Source organism: Cynocephalus volans, chromosome 3 (genome assembly GCF_027409185.1).
Source record: "Cynocephalus volans isolate mCynVol1 chromosome 3, mCynVol1.pri, whole genome shotgun sequence".
NCBI classification, from domain to species: domain Eukaryota; kingdom Metazoa; phylum Chordata; class Mammalia; order Dermoptera; family Cynocephalidae; genus Cynocephalus; species Cynocephalus volans.
The window spans coordinates 104968409-104984174 of NC_084462.1; the positions used below are offsets into that span (position 1 = coordinate 104968409).

At 37.3% G+C, this 15766-nt stretch overlaps 1 pseudogene; it reads left to right on the forward strand.

Moving 5' to 3' along the window:
* The first annotated feature begins 14637 nt into the window (after window positions 1-14637).
* LOC134372652 (olfactory receptor 11H7-like) lies at window positions 14638-15531 on the forward strand (annotated as a pseudogene).
* The last annotated feature ends 235 nt before the right edge of the window (window positions 15532-15766 follow it).

Consider the following 15766-nt stretch of genomic DNA (forward strand, 5'->3'; position numbering starts at 1 on the left):
GAATTTCGGACCTTGAAGACAGGCTGTTTGAATTAACACAGGCAGACCAGAAAAAAGAAAAAAGAATCAAAAGAACTGAAGAAAATTGAAGAGAGACAGCTGACAACCTTAGGTGCTAAAATATCCAAATCATGGGTATTTCAGAAGGGAAGGGAAAAGGAAATGGCATTGAAAACATATTCAATGAAATAATAGCAGAAAACTTCCCAGGTATAGGGAAAGTCACAGAGCTCCAGATTCAGGAAGCCCAAAGATCACCAAACACATTCAACCCAAAAAGGTCCTCTACAAGACATGTGATAATCAAACTGACAAAACTCAAAGACAAAGAGAGAATCTTAAAACCTGCAAGAGAGAAGCAGCAAGTCACCTGTAAGGGAGCCCCAATCAGAATAACATCAGACTTTTCGTCAGAAACCCTAAAAGCCAGAAAAGAATGGGGTGATATATTCAAGACACTAAAGGACAAAAATTGCCAGCCAAGAATACTTTATGCAGCAAGGCTATCCTTCCAAAATGAAGGACAAATAGTATATTTCTGAGACAAACAAAAACTGCGGGAATTCACTACCACACAACCAGACCTACAAGAAATTCTTAAGGAAGTAATGGGTCTGCTACCACAAAAACAACCATAACTGCCATGAATACACAAGAAAGAACAATATCTACCAGCAAAACAAAAACGCTAACAAAAGAGAAAATAAAACAGTTTATCCATCACCCCAAGAAACCAACAAATACAGAGGACAAACAGAAAATGTAGAAAGAAAGAAACAAAAGATACTTAAGACATCTAAACAAAAATCAGTAAAATGCTAGGAGTAAATAAACATCTTTCAATAATAACTCTAAATGTAAAGGGATTGAATTCCCCATTCAAAACTTAAAAAGATGGATGCAACAATATGGTGTCTTCAAGAGACTCACTTGACCTGTAAAGACACGGACAGACTAAATGTGAAAGGATGGAAAAAGATAAATCTTGCAAATAGAAATGAAAAACGAGCTGGAAAAGCTATTCTTATATCAGATAAAATAGACTTTAAAGCAAAAAAACATAAAAAGAGATAAAGAAGGCCAATATGTAATGATAAAAGGATCTATCCATCAAGAAGACATAACAATCATAAATATATATGCACCCAATGTCAGAGCACGCAGATTTACAAAGCAAACACTAGTAGATCTAAAGAAAGAGATAGACACTAACACCATAATAGCGGGGGACTTGAACACCCTACTCTTATCACTGGACAGATCATCTAGGCAAAAAATCAACAGAGAAACACAAGATCTAAACAATACTTTAGACCAATTGGATTTGGCAGATATCCACAGAACATTCCATCTAACAACCTCAGAATATTCATTCTTCTCATCAACACATGAAACATTCTCCTGGATAGAGCATATGTTAGGCCACAAAGCAAGTCTCAACAAATTCAAAAAAATCAGAATTACTCCATGTATTTTTTCAGATCACAATGGATTAAAATTAGAAATCAATAACAAATAAAACTCTGGAAACTATATAAACATATGGAAATTAAACAAAATTCTACTTAATGACATGTGGGTCGAAGAAGAAATTAAACAGGAAAACAAAAAATTTCTTGAAACTAATGAAAATAATGACACATCTGGACCACACTCCCACAATCAGACACACCATGCCAGCACCTCAGGGCCCACCTGGGGAATCAAGTCATGGAGAAGGAGACCAGACCCCCCTCCCACAACCAGTAATGCCATACCAGTGCCTCAGGGCCTGACTGGGGACCCAGGGAATGGAGAAGGGGACCAGACGACCTTCCCACAACCAGGCACACTGTGCTAGCATTTCGGAGCCTACCAAGTAACCTGGGCTATGGAGAAGGGGACCAGACTGCCCTCCCACAACCAGACACACCATGCCAGTGCCTCGGGGCTTGCCTGGGGACCCAGGGCATGGAGAAGGGGACAGGACCAACCTCCCACAATGAGGCAAGCCATGCCAGCACCTGGGGGCCTGCCCAGGGACCCAGGGCATGGAGAAGGGGACTGGGCCACCCTCCCAAAACCAGGAATGCTGCACCAACACCTCGGGGCCAGGGAACTAACTAGGGCATGGAGAAGGGGATCAGGCCCCCCTTCCACCTCCCACAATGAGGCACACGACACCAGTGCCTTGGCGCCCATCTGATAACGTAGGGCAGGGAGCCAGGGACCAGACCCGCCTCCCTCAATCAGGCACACCACACCAGCACCTTGGGGCCCATTTAGGGACCCGAGGCATGGAAAAGGGCACCAGACCACCCTCCCACAACCAGGCCAACCGTGCCAGTGCCTTGGGGCCTGCCTGGGGTCCTGGGGCATGGATTCAGGGAGCACCCTCCCTCCCACAACCAGGCACATGGCGCTAGCACGTCAGGGCCTGTCCAGGGACCAGAGGCATGGAGAAGGGGACCAGAGACACCCCACAGCCAGGCACACTGCCAGTGCCATGGAGCATACCATAAACATCACCTTCATGTGGGTGGCCCACCACAGCCACCACCATAACCATGGCTGCTATGAAAGTGGCTAGACACCAAAATCACCACGCAGATGGCCCTTCAACCACTGGAGTGCATTTGCACAAGGAGAGTCACCAGCAGAGATAAAGAAAAGAAGAGGATGTCTGTCTCAACAGAGCCCATTTCAGAGTGACAGAAGAAGCATCTGCTCTATGATACTACTGGGGGATCTGATCACACCTCTCAGCATTGGAAAGATCAACTAGGTAGCAAATTAACGGAGTAACCATTATTCTTTCAGAAGGAGAGAAGAAATCTAGGATAATTAGAGGAGGGAGGAGGGAGGGAGAGAGGGGAGTGGAGACATTGGACAAGGGGCATAAAGAATAATTACAATTTGTAATATATATGCTAATAATATTGATTTGATCAACATATCTCAATGTTAATCCCCAAAACATGTATAATTGATTTTGATTCAATAAATAAAATAAAGATAAATAATTTTAAAAAAGAAGAAACTGCTGATACACACACACACACACACACACACACACACACACACACACACACACACAAAAGCAAAGAGTGACACATCATACCAAAACCTGTGGAATACTGCAAAAGCAGTATTAAGGGGGAAATTTATCACATTAAATGCTTATTTCACAAGGACAGAAAGATGGCACAAATATAACCTAAAACTTCACATTAAAGATCTAGAAAAACAAGAACAATCCAAACCTAAAGTTAGCAGATGGAGAGAAATAATTAAGATCAGAACAGAACTAAATAAGATAGAAACCAAAAAACAATACAAAAGATCAATGAAACAAAAAGTTGTTTTTTTGAAAAGATAAATAAAATTGACAAACCTTTACCAAGATTAACTAAGAAAAGAAGAGAGAAGACCCAAATAACAAAAATTAGAAATGAAAAAGGTGATATTAAAACTGACACCTCAGAAATACATGGAATCATTAGAGACTACTATAAACATGTATATGCCAACAAATTTGAAAATCCGGAGGAAATGGATACATTTCTGGATGCATACAAACTACCAAAACTGAGCCAAGAAGATAAAGAAAATCTGAACAGACCAATAACAATAAAAGAGATTGAAGCAGTTATCAGAAGGCTCCCAACAAAGAAAAGCCCAGGGTTCACTGCAGAGTTCCACCAAACCTTCAGAGAGGAACTGATACCAATTCTCTACAAACTGTTCCAAAAGATTGAAACAGAGGCCATTCTCCCCAACTCATTCTATGAGGCAAATATCACCCTGATACCAAAACCAGACAAAGATGCATCAAAAATAGAAAACTATAAGACAATATCCTGGATGAATATAGATGTAAAAGTCCTCAATAAAATACTAGCTAAAAGAATACAACAACACATACAGAAAAGTATACACCATGATCAAGTGGGATTCATCCCAGGGATGCAAGGTTGGTTCAACATATGCAAATCAATAAATGTGATGCACCACATCAATAAAAGCAAAGACAAAAACCACATGATCATCTCTATTGATTCTGAAAAAGCATTTGACAAAATTCAACACCCTTTCATGATAAAGACTCTCTACAAGTTAGGCATAGGTGGAAAGTATCTCAGCATAATTAAAGCCATATATGATAAGCCCGCTGCCAATATCATCTTGAATGGGGAAAATCTGAAAGCTTTTCCCATAAGAACAGGAACTAGACAAGGATGCCCACTTTCACCACTCCTATTCAACATAGTGTTGGAAGCACTAGCCAGAGCAATTGGAGAAGAGAAGGAAATAAAGGGCATATAGATTGGAAAGGATGAAGCCAAGCTGTCCCTGTTTGCGGATGATGTGATCCTATATATCAAACAGCCTAAAGCCTCTATTTAAAAAATTCCTAGAGTTGGTAAATGATTTCAGCAAATTTGCAGGATACAAAATCAATACACAAAAATCAGTAGCATTTCTATACTCCACCAGTGAACATGCAGAAAAAGAAATCAAGAAAGCTAGCCCATTTACAACAGCCACCAAAAAAAAAAAAAAAACTTAGGAATAAAGCTGACCAAGGATGTGAAAAATCTCTATGAAGAGAACTACAAAACACTGTTGAGAGAAATTAAAGAGGACACAAGAAGATGGAAAGATTTCCCATGCTCTTCAATCAAAAGAATTAACATTTTGAAAATATATATATATTAACCAGAGTGATCTACAGATTCGATGCAATCCCTATCAAAATTCCAATGACATTTTTCTCTGAGATGGAAAAAGCTATCCACATGTTTATATGGAATAACAAAACACCATGAATAGCCAAATCTATCCTAAGCAAAAATAATAAAGCTGGAGGCATAACACTACCTGACTTGAAACTATATTACAAAGCTATAATAAACAAAACAGCATGATACTGGCATAAAAATAGACACATGGATCAATGGAATAGAACAGAGAACCCAGAAATCAATCCATATGCTGAGAGCCATCTGATCTCAGACAAAGGCAGCAATTCTTCACACTGGGGAAGAGACTGCCTGTTCAGTAAATAGTGCTGGGAAAATTGGATATTCATATGTAATGGAATAAAACTAGACCCATACCTTTCACCATATACCAAAACCAACTCAAAATGGATTAAAGAATTAAATATACTTCCAGAAACAATAAAACTCCTTAAAGAAAACATAGGGGGAAAACTCCAGGAAGTAGGAGAGGGTACAGAATTCATGAATAGGACCCAAAAAGCATAGGCAGCTATAGGAAAAATAAACAAATGGAACTATGTCAAACTAAAAAGCTTCTTCCCAGCCAAAGAAACAATCAACAGAGTTAAAAAAAAAAAACCAACAGAATGGGAGAAAATATTGGCAAAATATACATCTGACAAATGATTAATATCCAGAATATACAGGAATTCAAAAAACTTTACAGCAAAAAACCAAATAACCCAATTTTAAAATGTGCAAAGGAGTTGAATAGACATTTCTCAAAGGAAGATATTTGAATGGCCAACAGACACATGAAAAAATGCTCAACATCACTCAGCACCTCAGAAATGCAAATCAAGACCACTTTGAGATACCATCTCACTCCAGTTAGGATAGCTAACATCCAAAAGACTGAGAATGATAAGTGCTGGAGAGGTTGTGGAGAAAAAGGAACTCTCATTCACTGTTGGTGGGTCTGCAAAATGGTGTAGCCTTTATGGAAAATGATATGGAGGTTCCTCAAACAATTATAGATAGATCTACCATATGACCCAGTGATTCCACTGCTGGGAATATACTCAGAGGAATGGAAATCATCATGTTGAAGGGATACCTGTACTCCAATGTTTATTGCAGCTCTATATACAATAGCCAAGAGCTGGAACCAGCCCAAATGTCCATCATCTGATGAGTGGGTAAGGAAGCCATGGTACATCTCCACAATGGAATACTACTCTGCTATAAAAAGAACAAAATACTACTATTTGCAACAACATGGATGGACTTAGAGAAAATTATATTAAGTGAAACAAGTCAGGCACAGAAAGAGAAATACCACATGTTCTCACTTTTTTGTGGGAGCTAAAAATAAATAAATATACACACAAACAAAAAAAGGTGTGGGGGAGAAGAAGGCAGAATAACCACAAAAACTCCTTGAACTATTTAAGTCAAGTGAACAGATATGATGGGGGGGGAGGGGATGAGTGGAGAGGAATGGGTAAAGGAGCATGAAAATCAACTACAATGTATTTTGAGATGTAAAATTTAAAAATAAATTAAAAATAAAAGCAAAACAGACTACAAAAATAAATAAATAAATAATGAGAGTATAATAAACAATTGTACAAAAAAATGGATAATCTAGGTGGAATGGATGAATCCTTAGAAATACACAACTACCCAAGATAAATCACAAAGAAATAGAAGGTCTGAATAGAACTATAACCTGTAAAGAGATTAAGTAAGTAATCAAAAACCTCCCAACAACGAAAAGCCTAGGACCAGCTGGCTTCACTGGTGAATTCTCTGAAACATTTAAAGAAGAATTAACAACAATCCTTCTCAAACTTTTCCAAAAAATTGAAGAAGAGGAAACAAATTCACTCTTGGAGGCTGGCATTATTCTGATACCAAAGTCAGACAAAGACTCTGAAAGAAAACTACAAACCAATATTTCTTTTCTATACACAAAAATCCTGAAAAATGTATGACAAAGTGGAATTTAATCATGCAATGCAAGGGTGTGACCTATGAAAATCAGTGTAATACAACACATTAACAGAATGAAGGGAAAAAAATCACATGATCATCCCAATTGATGCAGAAAAGGCATTTGACAAAACTCAGCACCCTTTTATAATAAAGACACTCAAAAACTAGAAATAGAAGGAAATTAATCCAATATAATAAGTGTCATATATGAAAAACCACACAGTGACTATCATAGTAAATGGTTAAAAAAAAAACAAAACTGAAAGCTTTTTCTCTTAGATTAGGAACAAGCCAAGTATGTTTGTTTTGCCACTTCTATTCAACAAACTATTGAAATTCTAGCTAGAGCTACTAGGCAAGAAAAAAAAAAAAGGGCATCCAAATTGGAAAAAAAGAAGTAAAATTATATCTGTTCACAGATGAACAGACCATGATCTTATATGTCCCTAATGGTAACACACATACCAAAAAAAATTAAAGCTAATAAATGAATTCTGCCAAGTTAAAGGATACAAAACTAACACACAAAAATCAGTTGCATCTTACCACAAAAAATTCATAAGCATGTGACGTAATGTATATGTTAATTATCTAGTTTTAGCCACTCCAAAACATGTATGTATTTCAAAACAACATGTTGTACAGGATAAACACATCCAATTTATAGCTGTCAATTAAAATGAATAGATTTTTATTTTTATTTATTTATTTATTTTTACTTATTTTTATTTTATTTTATTTTATTTTATTTTATTTTATTTTATTTTATTAATTTTATTTTGTCGATATACATTGTGGCTGATTATTGCGCCCCATCACCAAAACCTCCCTCCCTTCTCCCTGCCCCCTCCCCCCCAACAATGTCCTTTCTGTTTGCTTGTGTATCAACTTCAAGTAACTGTGGTTGTTATATCTTCTCCCCCCCCCCAGTTTTGTGTGTGTGTGTGTGTGTGTGTGTGTGTGAATTTATATATTAATTTTTAACTCCCACCAATAAGTGAGAACATGTGGTATTTCTCTTTCTGTGCCTGACTTGTTTCACTTAATATAATTCTCTCAAGGTCCATCCATGTTGTTGCAAATGGCCGTATTTCATTCGTTTTTATAGCTGAGTAGTATTCCATTGTGTAGATGTACCACATTTTCCATATCCACTCATCTGATGATGGACATTTGGGCTGGTTCCAACTCTTGGCTATTGTAAAGAGTGCTGCGATGAACATTGGGGAACAGGTATACCTTCGACTTGATGATTTCCATTCCTCTGGGTATATTCCCAACAGTGGGATAGCTGGGTTGTATGGTAGATCTATCTGCAATTGTTTGAGGAACCTCCATACCATTTTCCATAGAGGCAGCACCATTTTGCAGTCCCACCAACAATGTATGAGAGTTCCTTTTTCTCCGCAACCTCGCCAGCATTTATCGTTCAGAGTCTTTTGGATTTTAGCCATCCTAACTGGGGTTAGATGGTATCTCAATGTGGTTTTGATTTGCATTTCCCGGATGCTGAGTGATGTGGAGCATTTTTTCATATGTCTGTTGGCCATTTGGATATCTTCCTTAGAGAAATGCCTACTTAGCTCTTTTGCCCATTTTTTAATTGGGTTGCTTGTTTTCGTCTTGTAAAGTTGTTTGAGTTCCTTATATATTCTGGATATTAATCCTTTGTCAGATGTATATTTTGCAAATATTTTCTCCCACTCTGTTGCTTGTCTTTTAACTCTGTTAATTGTTTCTTTTGCTGTGCAGAAGCTTTTTAGTTTGATATAATCCCATTTGTTTATTTTTCCTTTGGTTGCCCATGCTTTGGGGGTCGTATTCATGAAGTCTGTGCCCAGTCCTATTTCCTGAAGTGTTTCTCCTATGTTTTCTTTAAGAAGTTTTATTGTTTCAGGGTGTATATTTAAATCCTTAATCCATTTTTGAGTTGATTTTAGTATACGGTGAGAGGTATGGATCTAGTTTCATTCTCCTGCATATGGATATCCAGTTCTCCCAGCACCATTTGCTGAAGAGGCAGTCCCTTCCCCAGTGAATAGGCTTGGTGCTTTTGTCAAAGATCACATGGCAGTAAGTGTGTGGGTTGATTTCTGGATTCTCTATTCTATTCCATTGATCAGTGTGTCTGTTTTTATGCCAGTACCATACTGTTTTGGTTATTATAGCTTTGTAGTATAGCTTAAAGTCAGGTAGTGTTATGCCTCCAGCTTTATTTTTTTGCTCAGCATTGCTTTGGCTATGTGTGGTCTTTTATTGTTCCCTATAAATGTCTGGATAGTTTTTTCCATTTCTGAGAAAAATGTCTTTGGAATTTTGATGGGCATTGCATTGAATTTGTATATTGCTTTGGGTAGTATGGACATTTTCACTATGTTGATTCTTCCAATCCAAGAGCATGGGATATCTTTCCATCTTCTTGTATCCTCTCTAATTTCTCTCAGCAGTGGTTTGTAGTTCTCATGATAGAGATTTTTCACCTCCTTGGTTAACTCAATTCCTAAGTATTTTATTTTTTTGGTGGCTATTGTAAATGGGCAGGCTTTCTTGATTTCTCATTCTGCATGTTCACTATTGGAGAAAAGAAATGCTACTGTTTTTGTATCCTGCTACTGTGCTGAAATCATTTATCAACTCCAAGAGTTTTTTGTAGAGGCTTTAGGTTGTTCGATATATAGGATCATGTCATCTGCAAACAGGGACAGTTTGACTTCATCTTTTCCAATCTGGATGCCCTTTATTTCCTTCTCTTCTCTGATTACTCTGGCTAATACTTCCAACACTATGTTGAATAGGAGTGGTGAGAGTGGGCATCCTTGTCTAGCTCCTGTTCTTAAAGGAAAAGCTTTCAGCTTTTCCCCATTCAGGATGATATTGGCAGTGGCTTTCTCTTAGCCTAACTTTTTAAAATTACCTATAGAAATGTTAAGGTAGCAAAAGACAGGAAAATTTCCCGGGGCTAAAGTCTCTGTTGTAGATAAAGAATTGTAACACAACAAAATTGCAGGCTCAAGGAGAGACGTCCTCAGTGCAGGTTAACCTAAAGTTACTTGATTGTTATGTAAACATACTGAGGAAATTGCTGTAAGGAAAGACACTATTTGCTAAGAACAAGCGTTTGCTGGTGGATTGACTTAACCTTTTGCAAATTGCATTATGAAATGCCACTTTGTTATTTCACTAATGTTACCAGCTTCTATTGTTAAACTGTACTTACCCATAACTCCACCTATGTTCCTTTTCTGTAAATTTCTGGCCTGGAGAATAAATACTGAGAAAGAACCCCAGTTCAGGGTTAATTTCCTGAGGAGGAATACCTCTTTCTTGAGGGTTCCAGGCGATTAACCCCTTTGGGGTTTCTCACTGCTCAGAAGAAATGGGCTTTGAGTTATCCTTTGCATCTCCATCACCCTGGGGGAGAGGTGACAAAGAGAATGCAATATTAAGCTTCCTTAAATTTTATTGCCTGATGATTCATGAAGAAATGCCTCATTATTCAGAAATCTGATGAGTTACATAATTTCGAATTAGAAGACTCTTTGATATTGTGCCTAATTACTCACTGTCTAGAATGTCCTCAATTTAATAACTTATTCCCATTACTCTATGCACATCCCAGGTAATATAATGTCCTTCCTTTAATAATTTATGTTCTGCATCTTCCATTATTAACACTACTGTGCTTTTCCATTTTCTTCCTTTATATCAGACAAAGCTGTGTGTTACTAAGTGCCAGAATATGCAAAAAGGTCAGGAAAATGAATCTGAGCAACCAAAGAGTACTGCCCATAGCTTTGGTGTGTGATATATTGGAACTGACTGACTTTTAATCTAGTCCTTTAGGTTCACTTAAATTCATTGTTTTTCACTTAGGTTTTTTAATGATTATGCTAAAAATTTTATACTTAGTTACTTTGTAATTATATTTTTTCGTGGTATTATTATGAACAATAGCAGCTATAATTTTTTTCAGGTCCTAATATATTCCAGGAACTGTACTAGGCACTAGAATACATACTAGGCAACTGTACTTCAACCCTATTTTTACAAGACCTCTGCAAAATAAGTGTTAACCTGCCCAAGGGCTCACAGTATCTCATACAGTATTTGAGCCCAAGGCAATTTGACTTTATTTTCCTTTAAGTATGTGATAAAGAGGACTACTGAGTTCAGTATTACTGCACTGAGTCAATCAGTTGTGAACCTAATGCACCTGTGGTATGTGATCTCATAGATTGCTAGAGTGAGTGTTCCCTTTCTTCCTCACCAAATCATGTGAATTTTTCCCAAAATGATTATCTCCATCCTTCCTTAGAAGAGGCCCATTTTTCTCTCTACATTATATTCACATGTGTAGCTGCTCAACTCCACTACTGGACTATCCAACATTTACATTAAAACATCCACTGTTTACAATGATCTTCTATGTGCTTGGACAGATTTGAAAAATTTGGGGAGGAAAAATCAACAGGATTTGGTGGTGAATGAATTTGGGACATGACAGGATTAGCAGGTGCCTTTAATGACTCTCATGTTTCTGGGGTCCTAGGCAGGAGCCAAGGGCAGCCTCTCCACCCAGAAGCAAGGAGCATACTGAAAACACCACTTCCAGGTGAGAGGCTCACCACAGCCACTGCCACAGCCATGGCTGCTGCAAAAGCAAGTCAATGTCACAGCAATAGCCACAGCCACAATGCAGGCAGCCCACCAGACACTCAACTACAATGACACAAGGAGAGTCACCAGTGGAGACTTGAAAAAGAAGAGAGCAACTCTCTCCTCAGAGCCCACTCCAGCAAATAGAAGAACCAACTGTTCTACCATGCCCCTGCTTAATATCTGATTTTAGTAATTACTGTCTTCTCTCTTTTTTCTTGGTCAGTCTAGATAAAGATCTGCAAATTTTGTTGATCATTTTAAGGAATCAACTTTTGGTTTTGTTGATTTTCTTGGGGTTTTTTTCTTTCTTAAATCTTATTTATTTTATTTTTTATTGAAGCATAATTGATTATACATAATTGACTACCATCATCAGTGTCCAATATATGTTGATCAAATCATTATTAGCATATACATTATTACAAACATAATTATTCTCTATGCCCCTTATCCAATCTCTCCCCATCTCCTCTCCATCCCCGCCTCCCATCTCTAATAACCATAGATTTTGTTCTCTCTTTTGGAAAGATTAATGTGTTACTGTGGTCTTTTCTTTCTTTCTTTTTCTCTCTCTCTCTTTCCTTCTTTCTTAGCACCCACTTATGAGTGAGGACATGTGGTATTTCTCTTTCGTGTCTGGCTTATTTCATTTAATGTAATTTTCTCCAAGCTCATGCATGTTACTGTGAATGGCAGAATTTCATTCCTTTTATGGCTGTGTAGTATTTCATTGTGTATATAAACCACATTTTCTTTATCCCATCATCTGTTGATGGACATTTAGGTTGGTTCCATATTTTAGCTATTGTAAATACAGCTACAATGAACATGGGATCCCTTTGACATGATGATTTCCATTCCTTTGGGTATATGCCCAGAAGTGGGACTGCTGGATCATATGGTAATTCTATCTGTAGTTCTTCGAGAAACCTCTATACTGTTTTCCATAATGGCTACAGCAATCTGGAGCAAAAAAAATAAAGCCAGAGGCATAACACTTCCAGAATTCAAAGTATACTACAAAGCTACTGTAACCAAAAGGGCATGGTACTGGCATAAAAACAGACAGGCAGACCAATGGAACAGAATAGAAAACCCAGAAATCAACCAACAAACTTACAGCCAACTGATCTTTGACAAAGGTAACAAGAACATACGTTGGGGAAAAGACTGCCTCTTCAATAAACGATGTTGGGTAAGTTGGACGTCTACATGCAGAAGAATGAAACTAGACCTGTACCTCTTACCATATATAAAATTAACTCAAAAAGTATTAAAGACTTAAGTATAAGACCCAAAACCATAAAGTTGCTAAAAGAAACATAGGGGAAACACTTCAGGAAGTAGGACTGAGCAAAGACTTTATGAATAAGACTCCAAAAGCTCAAGAAACAAAAGGAAAAATAAACAAATTGGATTATATAAAACTAAAAATCCTCTGCATAGCAAAGGAAACAAACAACAGAGCCAAAAGACAACCTACAGAATGGGAGAGAATATTTGCAAACTATACATTTAACAAGGAATTTTCTCTATTGTTCTTTAATTCCCTATTTCATGTATTGCTATTATAATCTTTGTTGTCTCCTATTTATATTTGCTTTTGGTTTACTTTGCTCTTCTCTTTCTATTTTCTTAAGGTGGAAGTTTACATTACTGGCTTGAGATTTTTCTTATTATTAATATAGGTGTTTATAACTATAAATTTTCTCCTAAGTACTCCGAGCTCAGCATCCTATAAGTTTTGATATGTTGAGCTTTTTTTTTAAATCTCAAAGTACTCTCTGATTTCCCTGTGATTTTTCTTTTTACACATTGTTTATTTAGGAATGTATTGTTTAATTTCCACACATTTGTTAATTTTTGTAATTTTCTTCTGTTATTGTTTTCAAAGAACATATTTTCTATGATCTTAGTATTTTTAATTTTATTAAGACTTATTTTATGTCCAAAAATAAAATAAAAGTTAAAAAAAGTTTCTGGCTTTAGAAAATGATAAATGAATTGGTGAATGGAGAGTGGTGCCACTCACCAAGCAGCAAAAACAAAGGAAAAGCTGGACTAAAGAGAAATCCTGAGCAAAACCGTAATTATGGGTTCTAAAGTATAAGGAAGGTAAATACTAGAGAGGCTTATATTTAAGGTGAATGTTCAAGCATGACACGGATCTCTCCATATTCAAGGAGCTCCTTGAATTTAAGAAGGCTTACTGAATATTTTTTCATAAATGTTTTGTGTATCATTAAAATGAAAGAAAAGAATGTATGCTTTCTGTTCAGCAATAGAATTGACCTTCAGCAACATTTATAGCGATGCTATGCTTGCTTCCTTGTTTGTCTCTGCTACTTTTGATAATTTACCTTTCCAAGCATCTGAAGATTCTGAATTTCCTTGCAGGTGGGCAGTTGGGATTTCAGGCAGAAATGTCAAAACCTATCATCTGCAATATGTAAATAGCAGAACAAGGAATCCTCATAGCAGAACAATGTAATTTGAAACAAATTGTTTACCTCAATAAAAGATTAACGGTAAAGTAATTTAAGACACTGCATTTAAACAAATGTGTTAAAGGTAGTAGAGAACCAAGTCACAAATTAGAGGAGTTTAAAGTAGGAGGTAAATCCAAATCAAGGAATATTGTGAGATGACTTTTAACTCTACTCTCCAGAAAAACATTACTGTGAACTTTCCTCTTGGTTGTTATGCTGAGACATAAATCACTAATATGTTATGAAAGAAACTTATTCTGATGTGAACAAGTCAAAGTGCATAATGAACATTCACAGTTCTAGAGTACCTGAGAAGTATGTCAAGGACATTCCACTTGGGGAGAGATGTCAAAAAAAAAGTAGTTATTCCACTTCTAATTTTTAGTTAAAAAATTAACTCAGACTAAAAACTGTTCTATTAGAAATAATTAACTGTGGGTGGAAAAAGAAATACAAACTTGATAACCACTTTGCAGCCTTTCATAGAGGGTAATGCTTCTGAGCTTTCAAAGGGAAGAGAGGATTTTCAATAACTCTAACCCAATGATGGAGAAAGCTCAAGTAATGTAAAGATTCTATTATTATGAAACTAATTTTATTGAAATTTGGGATCATTCAGAGTGTTGATTGGTGGTTTTAAATAAGAGCTAGGACTGAATGGATGGGTTCTTCCAAACTAATTGCCAAATAGCTAACTTATGTACCTTGCATAGGTTTCCTCCAAGTTTTTCAGGAAAAAAGAAAATTGTTTAATGTCATTTTCTGTCTTCTCTGCAGCCCTGAGATTGATGGACAATTCAGACACAAGCACTGTGACGGAGTTTATCCTACTCAGCTTCCCGTGTGGTCAGAAGACGCAAAGTTTCCTCTTCTTGTTCTTTGGAATGTACATATGTACCATAGCGGAAAGGTTAGCTGTGCTGTGAAGTTGGACAAACGACTGCATATCCCAGTGTATATTCTCCCAGGCAATTTTGCCTTCCTTGAAATCTGCTATATTACCTCCACTAGGCCCACTGTGCTAGTCAATTTCTTCTCAGAAACAAAAACCATCTCGTTTGTTGGCTGTTTCCTCCAGTTCTATTTTTTTACTTCTCTCGGTACAATTGAAACATTTTTCGCCTGTATCGTGGCGTATGATCAGTATCGGGCTATCTGCCACCCACTGCACTACCCAGCCATCATGACACCACAACTCTGCTTTATCTTGATATCTCTTTGCTGGGTGTTTGGGTTCCTTAGTTACCCTGTCTCCACCGTGTAGCTCTCAATTGCGGTTCTGTAGGCCCAGCATCATCAATCACTTTGTGTGTGACATAGACCCACTGATAGCTCTGTCCTGTGCCCCAGCTCCTGTCACTGAGAACGTCTTCTACATCCTGAGCTCCCTGATTCTCTTATTCACTCTTCTGTACATCCTGGGCTCCTGTACCTTTTTGCTAACAGCTGTGTTAAAAATCCTTTCAGCAGTGGACTGGCGGAAGGCCTTTTCCACCTGTGGATCACACCTGACGGTGGTGTGCTTATTCTTTGGGGCCCTGTTGGCTGATAATACAGGTGCAATTCAGAATATTATTACTTTGTTCTATTCTGTGGTCACTCCCTTCTTAAACCCCTTGATTTACAGCTTATGAAACAAGCGGATGAAGGCTACATCGATGAAAGTCCTGAGGATAGAGTGAGCTTAAAGTAATCTATGTGAAACCAAGCAAACCATAGTCCAGATATAAAAGATCAATTAAGAAAGACTTGATTTTCTGCTCCTACTTCTCCAACACACACTTTAAAGAAGATACTTTCTCATTGAGGTCCTTCATTGTTTTGTTCCTCAAGTAACCTGACAGAGCTAAACCCATAGTTGATTCATATTGCACTCCAAATGTAACAACCGTTATTTTCAACATGGGTGAGTCCAGT